Source organism: Misgurnus anguillicaudatus, chromosome 22 (genome assembly GCF_027580225.2).
Source record: "Misgurnus anguillicaudatus chromosome 22, ASM2758022v2, whole genome shotgun sequence".
Taxonomy (NCBI): domain Eukaryota; kingdom Metazoa; phylum Chordata; class Actinopteri; order Cypriniformes; family Cobitidae; genus Misgurnus; species Misgurnus anguillicaudatus.
In genome coordinates, this window is record NC_073358.2 from 2973542 (window position 1) to 2985715 (window position 12174).

At 39.1% G+C, this 12174-nt stretch overlaps 1 protein-coding gene across 5 annotated transcripts in view; it reads left to right on the forward strand.

Moving 5' to 3' along the window:
- The first annotated feature begins 834 nt into the window (after positions 1-834).
- Positions 835-12174, forward strand: part of apba1a (amyloid beta (A4) precursor protein-binding, family A, member 1a) — a 92987-nt gene continuing 81647 nt past the window's right edge. The window contains exon 1 of one of the 5 annotated variants that reach the window (XM_055200372.2): positions 835-1020. The gene's annotated coding sequence lies outside the window, so the exon portion shown is untranslated. Of the gene's footprint in view, positions 1021-1051; positions 1265-1613; positions 1983-12174 lie in introns of those variants that run through there. The other 4 variants (XM_055200369.2, XM_055200366.2, XM_055200368.2 and 1 more) reach the window with 4 other exon arrangements.

Below are 12174 nucleotides of genomic sequence, written 5' to 3' on the forward strand. Positions count from 1 at the left end.
CTCTCACAAACCTTTCGTCCTGTTGTTTTCCCAATTATGCAAACTTAACTGTTCCACCAGGTTGGTGTTAAAGTGGTTTTGGCCACTTTTTAACCGTTCGTGCTGGTTTTAACTCGTCAGGCTGGAAGAGCTAATCCAAGCTGGTTGGCTGGCCTGACCAGCAAGCTTGACCAGATAAAACCAGGCTTAGAGTCCAGCCAACCATCTTGTTGTTCTTTGAGCAGTGTTAAAGGGATAGTTCACCCAAAAATGAAAATTCTGTCATCATTTAGTCGCCCTCATGTTGTTACAAACCTGTATATACATTTCTTTATTCTGATAAACACAAAGGAAGATATTTCAAGAAATGTTTGTAACCAAAGCATTCGTGGACCCCATTTACATAGTATTATTTTTTTCTACTATGGAAGTGAATGGGGTCCACAAACGATTTGGTTACAACATTTCTCAAAATATCTTCATGTTCTTCGGAGCAAAGAAATTTAAGCAAGTTTGTAACAACATGAGGGTGAGTAAATGATGACAGAATTTTCATTTTTGGGCGAACTATCCCTTTAAGTAGACTACACAGGGGATTTGGGAAAGATGCTCATGGGGTCAATCACAAACTAGTGGACTCAAAAGCACCCAAACAAATACAAAATATTTAGTTAAATGTAGAAATAAAACGCCCATGTTTCTAGTTGCTTCCTCTTTCTGTTCCTTAAATAAAAAGATTTTTCAAATAAGAGGGCTGAACAAACATCTTGTGACCAGTGTACTTGTTTCACTTTGTGCCTATTACTTTGTGTATATTGATGTGTTTAAAAGGTTTTTGGGAATAATTGATTGCGTCAATACATGTGCGTCCTTTATTTTGCGCAGGTTTTGATGAGAGCAGCAGTTTGTTCATTGAGAACAGGATTTTTGCTTTGCTTTGCTTCTGATGTGTGATGGGAGGAGTCGGCTTTGCTCACGGACTGAAGGCAATGAAGATGGAGGATCGGTCGCACCGTTAGATGAAAACTGCAGACGACACAGGTGGGATTTATGAAATATTTGAATAAGTTAAGTCACTGACGCTTTTGCCACCTGATGATAAACCATTGCGCGTTTACGTTGCTTTGGATTTGAAGTGACTGCTGCGATATCGCCCTTTCTGTATGACAGCCTGGACGATGTTGGTTTAGGGTCCGAATAGGCGATGCGCATTGACAACGAAATTATTGGGCGCGCACGGATGCAATGCGTATATGTGAGGGCTTGCAACTGTTAAGTTTACCAGGTATGCCTATTATTTAACAATTCCTGAATGCGAAATCAATGCAATTGTGTTCCTTGAGCTCAATAGGTAAGGCACTCCAAGCAACATATTTCGTACTGGTAAAACGCATAAACATATGGAAGGCACAGTAAGTCGGTTTGGATGAAAGCGTCTGCCAAATGTGTAATGTAAATGCAATGTATATATCCAGAGGAGGTGATATCTTAACTTACGCGGGGTTTCTTTTTTACTTTGCGCGTATGCGTGCTATGCGTGTAGCGTAAAAGCCTGTGTTTGTATTTGTGGGTGTGAATCTATATCCTACAACAACACAGATTTTACCGTGCAGTCTCCATTACAGACGCAACACCACATGATTCACTGTGTGGTGTCTCTGTGTACCGCCGCGTTTGTAAACGCAATCCCCGTGCATCTCTATTTTACGTGGGGTTTGGGTATTTGTGTGCGCTGCTGTTCTCCTGAACACGCTTGCGCCGTAGGCATCCCCACCACCAACCTGCTTTCCTGCTGAATGCATACCCTGGACGCAGACTGAGTACGCGCGTCGTCGGATGCTGTGCAGGTTGAAAGACGCACGCACGACCGCAGATAAGGTCTTGATAGAGGATTGACGTAGAAATCGCTCGTTAGCACGGTACGGAGAAGTGTACGTTAAAGTGATGCGCAATGTCACACCTTCAGTCTCTCCGGAGTGGTGCTGATGCTGGCGTCTATGCAGGTAGGGCTGCGCAGTTTACGCATTGCATTTATGTTTTGATGGCATGTTTTTCAGTTGCATCACGGCTGTGAACTTTCAATATGCTTGTGGGTTAAGTTCTGCTATGACTGATTAGTTTACTTTGTAATTTCTTTATGTAAAATGCCGTGGTTTGTGTCGCAGTACGCGGTTGCAGGGAGTGGGCATCAACGACCCCACCTTTACTAATAAATAATTTTGCATAGTCTTTAAGTGTTGCTCAGTGCTAAATATGAAGAGCAGTTTGTAATGTTAACATTTGGAGAAGCTGGCTGGTGAGATGGGAGTGTTCACACAAAACTCTCTGACGTATCAAGGCATGACTGAGCAAATAACAGCAATAACATCAGAGGATAGATTTGACATCTTTGCATTAGCTTGAATCTCTTCGGGACCATAAGCAATGAATCATTTTTGAGCGTTAGATGAATAATGTCTCTTTATATAAATAACATTTGTGACAACATACTTTAGTATGTGATTGTGTCGTGCACAAAGTTGCTGAGCATTGCTGTACTGGAGTATTTAATATGCATTCGATTTACTACCTGTCAGGTGATATCCAGTCCAGATTTGTGTCTGCTTTTATTATATTGCTTATGCACCGTCACACATCCAGTAGACATTTTGTCAAGGGCTGACCAGTGTCAGTTTGTTTACAATATGGATTATTTACAGACGTGCACATTACCAATTTTTATCTTGGCAAGTGATTACAGTATATATTAGGATGTTTAATGTTCATTTTTACAACAAGCTGCTCTGTAGCCTGTAAAAAAGAGTTTCACTTGTATACGTGGCTGAACTTGAATCAATAAATTGATCTAGAGAATGGTTAGATGGAAGACGGTGTGGCACAGACTAGTTCTATGTTAAATATATTTTACATTTATGCATTTGGCAGACGCTTTTATCCAAAGTGACTTTTGTGTTTTCCGGGATTTAAACCCTCAACCAAATGATAGATGTTGGCATATTATAATGTTACCGGATGGTACGCAATCGGTTTAGATATTTGACTCTATTCAGCATGGCAATGAATTTAACATACTAAAAGCATTTCCCAATGTTACAGCGACAGAAATGAAAACGGTAAACCTTCTGCCTTTCCGTCATGAATTATTTTGTTTGTCTGGCATACCAACCTGCAATAAGATGTTTAATAGAGAGGATAGATGCTGTTTTAAAAGACTGACCTTTTAAGGTTATTTGCTATCAGTGTTTCCAAGCATGCACGGTTATTTGGCACAAGATCAAAGGTGATCCCAAACTGAATTTATTTTTAATTAATGGTACATTTTAGGACCTTTTTAAAGGCTACTGTCTCAGTGACAGCTTGGGACTATTTTGAAAAAAATTCTGGCAGTGTGTTTTTAAAGAGCACCTATTTCATTGCTTAAAAAACAACGTTATTTTGTATATTTGGTATAATAAAATGTGTTCATGTGGTTTATGGTTAAAAAAACACATTATTGTCCACATACCGTAAACTTCAGATTTCACTCTCTTCCTGAAACGCACCGTGTCCCTGATTGGCCAGCTAATCTGTACGTTGTGATTAATCGCGATTAATCTATAGAAGAATAAAAGTTTTTGTTTACATCATATATGTGTGTAAACTGTGTATAATAACAATGTTTACATGTGACATTTGTATATTTATGTATAATTTATGTTATTTATATAAATACTTAATATATAAATATATTTTTTTCTTAAAATTATACATGCACGTGTGCATATTTATATAAACATAATTATTATACACAGTTCACAAACATATATGATGTAAATAAAAACGTTTATTCTGCTATAGATTAATTGCGATTAATCGTTATGCATCCCTACACCGAAGGAAATGTAAAAACGAGAATCGGACAATATGTGCTCTTTAAATCACCTTTTATTTATGGAATAAATCCCAGTGTTTGTTTTTTCTGGACAAAAATCTGAAATAGGAAATGTTTCTCCCTGAGGGCTCTTCTGTATGAACATCTGGGTTTTCCTTAATTTATCTTCAGAGGTCTCTTGTGTATCATCATGTGTTTCCTTATTAAACAGGACATTGTGGCAGGACGTCTACCGGATTTTATAAAAATAGCCAAAGATTTAAGTCTATTGAGACAGCATTACAAACCATGATTTTCTACAAGATGGTATGAGAGTAAGAGGAAATGTTTTTGGTCCGTGTTGGGCAGAGGGGCAGACTATACATTTTAAATGGGTGTGTTTCTTTATGGGTTTGTCTAAAAAAGCTATTTATTATTTTATTAGCTTATCACACCAGTGCTCTTATCTGAGATTAAATTCACGCTGCCCTCGTGTTGAAAGATGTGAGCTTTACTCAAACAATAGTGTTAAAATACACAATAAGATAAAGCACTTTATGTATAACCTACAATATAAAGCGCTGTGTTTTTCCAACAAACAGCCGGCTTCAGGGTTTAGGTAGTATTTATTTTAAAGCGAATTGGGTTAAGTTTTCTTTTTCGTTGTCGTATGAAATCTTGAAAAGGAACAGCTGCCCTTCACCAGTATCAGGGTGGCCTTGGGCTGGTTTTTCTCATGTATTATTTCTTTCAGTCGGCACAATTTAGTCACTCGACTGAGAAAGAAAATATTAAAATGCTTTCAGAGTCAGTTTCTCAAAAAGATTTTTCCATTAGGATTCTCAAGGAGCTTTGCACTAAAGTAGTGATCGTTTTGACAAATATTATCTGAATATCAACAAGAAAGAATATTTCTGAACTCTGCATGCAATAACATATTTTCTTTTAGTTAAATTCAAGTGAGAGGACTTTAATAGTAGCTTTACCTGTGAAGCATGCAAACACCTCCATTATTGAAGGTCACAGCCTTGTGTCAACACAGCAAATGTTTTCATACACCTTGTTATCAATAGTTATATTCAAACCATCACTGAGTTAAGCTTAAAGGGATTTTTAAGTTTCAAATCTGTGTTAACTACACAGAGGAAGACATTTTAAGGAATGTCTCTAATGAAGCAGAAATGGGGCACTATTGACTTCCATAATAAGCAAAAATGAGTGGTGCCCCTGATCTGTTTCATTATAAACATTCTTTAAAATATCCTGTAGTTTATACAGGTTTAAAACAACTTGAGTGTGAGTAAATGATGGCAGAAATGTCATTGTTTTCTTTAATACAGTCTATTGATTTAGTGAATTATAGTCTGAACTAATAAAGTGTTTTGGCGTGATTTAAATGTCAGGGTGAATGTAGGTTAGCTGATATTGTTATAGATGTATGGGGTCGTAAGGGAAATGTTCCTGCTGTCATAAACGGAGATAAATTTGCCCTTTCTGCTGATGTGAGATCAGTGGCGGCATTGGACTCCAACGACATCACTCATGGCTTTATTTTATGTAAAAGATGTCTGTTGCTGGAGCACAAAACCATAAGTCACACGGGTATACTGTAGCAATAGCCAAAAATATATTTTATGGGTCAAAATTATAGAGTTTGTATGCCAAAAATTTATAGGATGTTAAATTTTCTATTGTAAATATATAAGAAATGTATTTAGCAATAGTAATGTGTTGCTAAGGACTTCATTCGGACAACTTTAAAAGTGATTTTCTCAATATTTGGATTTTTTGCAACCTCAGATTCCAGATTTTGAAATAGTTTTATCTCGGCCAAATACTGTCCTATTCTAACAAACCATACATCAATGAAAAGCTTATTTATTAAGAAAATGACCCTAATAAATGTTTTTGTGTCCCTGGGTCACATATTAGTACCCGGGTGAATATATTATTTCAGGTACATTTGGTTTTCAAAGGCATCATTTTTTTCAGCTTTTTCCAAGGGTTATATTTTCAATTATTTTAATAATTTTGGTAATCATTGTCATAGATCACAAGATATTACAGGCCATAACAGTATAATACATCCTTATATAGCTGAAAATCATGATTTTCTGTTGTTCACATGTCTACGTGTCGCTTTTCATTAATGCTTCTTATGGATGCACCAATTGTTCGGCAGCGGAAATTAGCGGAAAATAGCAAAAAACGAATTTTTGAAAAGGCTGAATAAATTTTAACGAACAATGAGGTCTTCATCGCGATCAAATAGTAACCAGCACACAAATACAGCAAACATGTTGGTAAAAGCAAGTGTCCGAGAAAACATATAGCACTACAAGTTATCATTTTAAATCAAGACATTCTGAACACCATGCAGCGTATGAGAAAGACACGGCGGCGGCGATCCTGGGTATCTGCTGAATGCAAAGACACAGAGAACGAGAGACTTTGGCTCTTCATCTCATGTCATAGGATGACGAAGAGCATCAGCAGTAAGTAATAAAAACTTCCTAAAACCATTAATAGAAATTAACAGAAATAAAACATTTATTAACAATAAGCTTTTTGTTAGAAATGCTTTGTTGAGCGTTTTTTTCCTCTGTCATCTCCTGTCAATCTTGCCGTCGTCTTTCTTTCTCTCTGTGCACGTGTTGGACCGTGCATGCAGTCACGCTTCCACTGCTCAACATACAACGCTATATAAAAGCAGGTTTCTTAAGTTGCAAGTTTCTTAAGGGAGAGTAATGAATAAGTTATTTGCATTTTGCGTGGGAATAGACTATCAGTTGCACTTAATATTGTTGACAGCATGTATGTACAGGTCTCAAATTAGTGTTTAAAATATAACCATATAAAACAAGCATTTGGACACCAAATGTAATGGGCAGTTTTTTAACGATCTAAGCACATGGTCTAAACTGATGTGTCCGATGCCACTTTTGCTAATTTAATGACGGGAAAAATGTTTTATGTGCCGAACGCACGGTCGAAAAGGGTTGTTCATATTCTCGTAATGAGTAATGGGCGTGTTTTGGGCGTAGCGTGCAATAAACCAATGAGAGTCTTATCTATCGTCCCCTTTAAAAGTCAGTTATGCTGGCACTATGTCTGATCCCTATTTAGATGAAGGACTTTGTAAACTGAAAAACTAAGCAGAGGAAGAAGACCCCCAGTTTAAGAATAATGTTAAAAAATTGTGTTGTTATCGTTTTTATTAACATTTTAATGTTTTTATTAAAACCTTTCAAAGCCTTTTCCTTTAGTCAAAGAGGTACAAATAGCAGACTTTTAATTGCTGTAAATGTATTGATATCCTACATAACCATTGTAATCTCATAAAATAATTTGCAAATGTGTAAGAAAATGTTTGTACTCTAAAAATACAAACAAGAGATAAAGAATTAACAAACGCTCGTAGAGCCGAAGCGTTTCAGCACTCAGACAGTGCCATGGGATTTTTAAAAAGCATTATGCTACTTAAAATGTTTCTCATCTCACCATATCCACAGGTACAGTGTCATCATATACAATCCATATTATAGCATTTAAAACACATTTAAAAATAGATGCATTTGTTTAAAGCAAAGCATTTATTTACTTAGCAGGCTACAGGTGAAGCAGCTCTTTGCGCCTTCTAACGTCTCATAATCGGTCCTCATTTATGTCCGAAAAACTCAATAATAATACATTTCACATTTATAAGCGTTTTTGTGCGGATGCGCATCCATGTATGTGATAAGCGAACCCGCGTTATTGTCTTGTTTATAGGCGCATATTATTAATGCGCCTTTTAAATAACAGAGCAAATTGCACCTTAGGGTGTTTTTACATATGTTGTTGCGCACCGTGGTGCGGCCTCGGAGCGCACCAAAATGCATTGTATCATTTTTCAGTTAGTGCGGTCCGTGTTCACATATTATTTTTTACTGTTCTCGAAATGCCGCACCGTACACCACGTGACAACGGTCAGCGCTGTCATTGGTCTCTGACAGCTCTTACCGTCTCATGACCACCCCCACGTTTCCACGACAACCAGCCTGACAGGGAGAGCGCAGCTATCAAGATGTGGAGATAAACGATGCACGTCTTTGCGAAGTTTCTTTGCTTTAACGCAAAATTGCGTAGCTGTTCTATTAAAGCCTTTCTCACGGAGCCGTTTGCTAAAAAGCCCGTATTGTCACTATTTGTGTGTGGAGGACAGCTATGCATTTATAAAATCATCAGCTCAAACGTAAAGGAGACAGCGAATCTCTTCAACGGACCAGGATTGGCTTGTTTGTTGTTAACCCACAATATAACACCTGGCTCACGTCACTACGGAAGCCCAGTGGCTCAAACATGTGGAGAACTTCCTGTATTTGGTTCAGCCCGAGGTCCAGCAGTGTTCACACCACAGGTGGGTCGCCCCAGAGTTCGGCGACAGCCGCTCCGAGACCACCTGTTTAGTGCGCACCCGAGTGCGGCTGTTGTGTTCACACTGACCCAAACGAACCGTACTCGGAGCGACACGTCATTTGGGCCGACCTAAACAGTGTATATGTGAAAACACCCTTAGACTTTAGACCAGGTTTTAGATGGCATAGTTATGTTGGCTTGAGAAAGCCAACATACTGTTGTTGCACTTAAACTTATTATTATTATTATTATTATGTTGGCTTGACAAAGCCAACATACTGTTCTTCGATCTAAGCTTATTAGTGGTGCTTGCATTTATGCAAAGCATCACTATTACTATTGCTCAGGGATATTATTAGTGGTGCTTGCATTTATGCAAGGCATCACTATTACTATTCCTCAGGGATATTATTATTATATCTTTATTCTTATGTCTGCACAAAATTTCGGCGCGTAACTCGTCCCGCACGGTTTGTCGTAGAGCCACAAAAGAGGGATCAACTTGACCGGATTGTTGAGGAGAAGTGGGCTATATCTTTTATAAGCAATCGGGTGCAGGGTTTTCGAAAGGGGGGCGAAAAACCACCCGAAAAATCCCATTGACTTAACATTGCGCCGAATTTTGAAAGGTCATAACTCTGCTCGAGGATTTTGCAGATACATGAGAGTTACAACATTTGAAGAGGGTGGTAGGCTCTTTGAGAACATACATCACAATGGGGTGTAAGCTGTACCCCTGGGGTGTAAGAGGCACCCGAAATTTCCCATTCAAAGTCAATGGGCGAAAATCCCATAGACTTAACATTGCGAAAAACTTTGACGGGTCATAGGTACGAGCGAGGATTTCGTAGAAACATGTGGGTCACAACATTTGAAGAGGGTGCTAGACTCTTTCAGGACGTACCCCACAATGGGGTGTAAGTTCACCCTAGCAACCATTTTGGGCACCCTAGCAAACTATACCAAGAGACTTCCATTATAAAATGCCTAGATGGATATCTTTGCACCACAGTGTCATAGAGACATGGGGGTGGGCTCATTTTACTCAGGCATCCAATCAGTCTCTCATGATCCTTAAAGACTTACTAAGCCACGCCCCTAGCAACCACTTTTGAGCACCCTAGCAACATAAAATTCAAACAGTTATATCTCGGCATCAGAACATCGTAGAGACACGGGGGTTGGACCGTTTTACTTGTGACTAGGGGTGTAACAATTGGGCACATCATTGGCCACTCCCAAGCCACGCCCCTAGCAACCAAATTTGAGCACCCTAGCAACAGAGTAAACAAAGCCTTATATCTTTGCATCAGAACATCGTAGAGACACGGGGGTTGGATCGTTTGACTCGTGACTCGGAGGGTAATCAGTAGTGGTGGCCAATTTTCCCCCTAGCAACCAAATACAGTACCCTAGCAACAGAGTAAACAAAGCCTTATATCTCCGCATCAGAACATCGTAGAGACACGGGGGTTGGATCGTTTGACTCGTGACTCGGAGGGTAATCATTATGGGATGCCAATTTTTTCCCTAGCAACCAAATACAGTACCCTAGCAACAGAGTAAACAAAGCCTTATATCTCCGCATCAGAACATCGTAGAGACACGGGGGTTGGACCGTTTGACTCGTGACTCAGAGTGTAATCATTATGGGATGCCAATTTTTTCCCTAGCAACCAAATACAGTACCCTAGCAACAGAGTAAACAAAGCCTTATATCTCCGCATCAGAATGTCGTAGAGACATGGGGGTTGGACCGTATGACTAATGACTCAGAGTGTAATCATTATGGGATGCCAATTTTTTCCCTAGCAACCAAATACAGTACCCTAGCAACAGAGTAAACAAAGCCTTATATCTCGGCATCAGAACATCGTAGAGACACAGGGGTTGGACCGTTTGACTCGTGACTCAGAGTGTAATCATTATGGGATGCCAATTTTTTCCCTAGCAACCAAATACAGTACCCTAGCAACAGAGTAAACAAAGCCTTATATCTCCGCATCAGAACATCGTAGAGACACGGGGGTTGGACCGTTTGACTCGTGACTCAGAGTGTAATCACTATGGGATGCCAATTTTTTCCCTAGCAACCAAATACAGTACCCTAGCAACAGAGTAAACAAAGCCTTATATCTCCGCATCAGAACATCGTACAGACACGGGGGTTACACCGTTTGACTTGTGAGTCGGAGTGTAATCACTAGTAGATAAAAATTTTCTCCCTAGCAACCAAATACAGTACCCTAGCAACCGGATAAACAAAGCCTTATATCTCCGCATCAGAACATCGCAGAGACACGAGAGTTGGATCATTTTACTTTTGGCTTGGAGTATTATCATATATTGTCCCGAGAATTTTGCCACGGCAAGCACCACTCACATTTTCTTCAGGAAATGTACCTATCTAGTTATTAGTGGTGCTTGCATTTATGCAAAGCATCACTATTATTATTGCTTTCGGTTATTATTATGTTGGCTTGACAAAGCCAACATACTGTTATTGTAGTTAAACTTATTATTATTATTATTTTTCTTCTGAGACTAAATTTCTGCAGCTAACTCGTCCGACAGCTTTCAAGCTACATCCACCAAATTTTCCACGGACATTCTAACTGGTCTGAAGAAGTGTGCTATGACTTTTTGAAGGGATCCGACTTACAGAATTCCTAAAACGGGAAATAAAAATTCCAAAAGTCCCATTGACTTAACATTGGACAAACTTTGACGGGTTCTAGCTGCGAGCGAGAATTTTGTAGAAACTTGTGGGTTACCACATTTGAAGAGACTGGCAGGCACTGTGAGAACATACCTCACATTGGGGTGTAAGTTTCACCCCTGGGGTGTAAGAGGCCCCCAAAATTCCCCATTGACTTATAACGGGGCAGGAAACACGCCCATATAAGGGAATAAAAACGTTCCAGATGGAATATCTTCGCTTTACAGTGTCATAGAGACATGGGGGTGGGCTCATTTTACTCAGGCATCCAATCAGTCTCTCTGGATCGTCCCATAGCTATTAAGCCACGCCCCTAGCAACCATTTTTGGGCACCCTAGCAACATCTCCCATAGACTGCCATTATAAAATGCCCAGATGGATATCTTTGCAGCACAGTGTCACAGAGACATGGGGGTGGGCTCATTTTACTCAGGCATCCAATCAGTCTCTAAGGATTCTTATTGAGGCATTAAGCCACGCCCCTAGCAACCAAATATGAGCACCCTAGCAACATAGTAAACAAAGCCTTATATCTCTGGATCCGAACATCATAGAGACATGGGGGTTGGGTCTTTTGGTCATGTTAGCTTCATGCTAGCTTCATGCTAAGTCATACTAGCTTCATGCTAGTTTCATGCTAGCTTTATGCTAATTTCATAATAAATCTTGCTAACTTCATGCTTATTCATGTTAGCATCATGCTAGTTCCATGCAAATTCATGTTAGCATCATGCTAGCTTCATGCTAAATCATGTTAGCATCATGCTAGCTTCATGCTAATTCATGTTAGCATCATGCTAGCTTCATGCTAATTCATGTTAGCATCATGCTAGCTTCATGCTAATTCATGTTAGCATCATGCTAGCTTCATGCTAATTCATGTTAGCATCATGCTAGCTTCATGCTAATTCATGTTAGCATCATGCTAGCTTCATGCTAATTCATGTTAGCATCATGCTAGCTTCATGCTAATTCATGTTAGCATCATGCTAGCTTCATGCTAATTCATGTTACCATCATGCTAGCTTCATGCTAATTCATGTTAGCATCATGCTAATTCATAATAGCATCATGCTAGCTTCATGCTAATTCATGTTAGCATCATGCTAACTTCATGCTAATTCATGTTAGCATCATGCTAGCTTCATGCTAATTCATATTAGCATCATGGTAGCTTCATGCTAATTCATATTACCATCATTCTAATTCATGTTAGCATTATGCTAA